Genomic DNA, 2,914 nt, shown 5'->3' on the forward strand with positions numbered 1-2,914 from the left:
CCCCCCCCCAGGACCCCCGTCCCGCCTAACCCTGTAGCGTTTGACCACGGGATCTAGCCCTTTGACTTTGCACGGACGGGCTTTGAGCAGTGGACCTATCCACCCGGTTGTGGTAGGTCAGCCCATAGGAACACTTTGGAGCAACATCCGGGCCAGACCCACAGCAAGATCCCCTCCGTGTAGACCAGACGCATCCGTTTCCCCCCTCCAGGTGCCGGCGGCGGCGCCGTCCGTGAGGGGGGCACACCCCGGAGACGCGTGCCGGGCGTTTGCACTCGCCACAACTCTTCCAGACTTGTGACAGGCCGCTTACGCAAGATTTGGCGGCATGCTAGCCCCCGGAGGCCGCCGGCCACAGTCGTAGACACGCGAAGAGCAATCCGCATAGAGGGAATTGTTCAGATACTACTCCATCACGAACAATTATGAAAAATTACCATCAGTCCTATAGCACATGTGCCCGCGTCGTGTAAAAAACTCATGATTTTATCGCGCTCCGATTATTTAATAATATTCACGCCAAATCGTTACCGCAGAACGTCTACTACCGTGTCATCGCCGTTTGTGAGGGGGGGCACCCCCCGGAGACGCGTGCCGCCTCTTCGGACATGCCACCACACCACCCCGCATGTATGGGGGCCCAGTGCGACGCTCGGGTGGCATTGCTACCCCCCAGGGCCCTCGTCCCGCCTAACCCTGTAGCGTTTGACCACGGGATCTAGCCCTTTGACTTTACACGGACGGGCTTTGAGCAGTGGACCTATCCACCCGGTTGTGGTAGGTCAGCCCATAGGAACACTTTGGAGCAACATCCGGGCCAGACCCACAGCAAGATCCCCTCCGTGTAGACCAAACGCGTCCGTTTCCCCCCTCCAGGTGCCGGCGGCGGCGCCGTCCGTGAGGCGGGCACACCCCGGAGACGCGTGCCGGGCGTTTGCACCCGCCACAACTCTTCCAGACTTGTGAGAGGCCGCCTACGCAAGATTTGGCGGCATGCTAGCCCCCGGAGGCCGCCGGCCACAGTCGTAGACACGCGAAGAGCAATCCGCATAGAGGGAATTGTTCAGATACTACTCCATCACGAACAATTATGAAAAATTACCATCAGTCCTACAGCACATGTGCCCGCGTCGTGTAAAACTCTCATGATTTTATCGCGCTCCGAGTATTTAATAATATTCACGCCGCATCGTTACCGCAGAACGTCTACTACCGTGTCATCGCCATTCGTGAGGGGGGGCACCCCCCGGAGACGCGTGCCGCCTCATCGGACATGCCACCACACCACCCCGCATGTATGGGGGCCCGGTGCGACGCTCAGATGGCATTGCTACCCCCCCAGGGCCCCCGTCCCGCCTAACCCTGTAGCGTTTGACCACGGGATCTAGCCCTTTGACTTTGCACGGACGGGCTTTGAGCAGTGGACCTATCCACCCGGTTGTGGTAGGTCAGCCCATAGGAACACTTTGGAGCAACATCCGGGCCAGACCCACAGCAAGATCCCCTCCATGTAGACCAGACGCGTCCGTTTCCCCCCTCCAGGTGCCGGCGGCGGCGCCGTCCGTGAGGGGGGCACACCCCGGAGACGCGTGCCGGTCGTTTGCACCCGCCACAACTCTTCCAGACTTGTGAGAGGCCGCCTACGCAAGATTTGGCGGCATGCTAGCCCCCGGAGGCCACCGGCCACAGTCGTAGACACGCGAAGAGCAATCCGCATAGAGGGAATTGTTCAGATACTACTCCATCACGAACAATTATGAAAAATTACCATCAGTCCTACAGCACATGTGCCCGCGTCGTGTAAAAAACTCATGATTTTATCGCGCTCCGAGTATTTAATAATATTCACGCCAAATCGTTACCGCAGAACGTCTACTACCGTGTAATCGCCGTTCGTGAGGGGGGGGCACCCCCCGGAGACGCGAGCCGCCTCTTCGGACATGCCACCACACCTCCCCGCATGTATGGGGCCCGGTGCGACGCTCGGGTGGCATTGCTACCCCCCCAGGGCCCCGTCCCGCCTAACCCTGTAGCGTTTGACCACGGGATCTAGCCCTTTGACTTTGCACGGACGGGCTTTGAGCAGTGGACCTATCCAGCCGGTTGTGGTAGGTCAGCCCACAGGAACACATTGGAGCAACATCCGGGCCAGACCCACAGCAAGATCCCCTCCTTGTAGACCAGACGCGTCCGTTTCCCCCCTCCAGGTGCCGGCGGCGGCGCCGTCCGTGAGGGGGGCACACCCCGGAGACGCGTGCCGGCGTTTGCACCCGCCACAACTCTTCCAGACTTGTGAGAGGCCGCCTACGCAAGATTTGGGGGCATGCTAGCCCCCGGAGGCCGCCGGCCACAGTCGTAGACACGCGAAGAGCAATCCGCATAGAGGGAATTGTTCAGATACTACTCCATCACGAACAATTATGAAAAATTACCATCAGTCCTACAGCACATGTGCCCGCGTCGTGTAAAACTCTCATGATTTTATCACGCTCCGAGTATTTAATAATATTCACGCCGCATCGTTACCGCAGAACGTCTACTACCGTGTCATCGCCATTCGTGAGGGGGGGCACCCCCCGGAGACGCGTGCCGCCTCATCGGACATGCCACCACACCACCCCGCATGTATGGGGGCCCGGTGCGACGCTCAGATGGCATTGCTACCCCCCCAGGGCCCCCGTCCCGCCTAACCCTGTAGCGTTTGACCACGGGATCTAGCCCTTTGACTTTGCACGGACGGGCTTTGAGCAGTGGACCTATCCACCCGGTTGTGGTAGGTCAGCCCATAGGAACACTTTGGAGCAACATCCGGGCCAGACCCACAGCAAGATCCCCTCCATGTAGACCAGACGCGTCCGTTTCCCCCCTCCAGGTGCCGGCGGCGGCGCCGTCCGTGAGGGGGGCACACCCCGGA

Source organism: Triticum aestivum, chromosome 6D, assembly GCF_018294505.1.
Source record: "Triticum aestivum cultivar Chinese Spring chromosome 6D, IWGSC CS RefSeq v2.1, whole genome shotgun sequence".
NCBI lineage: Eukaryota > Viridiplantae > Streptophyta > Magnoliopsida > Poales > Poaceae > Triticum > Triticum aestivum.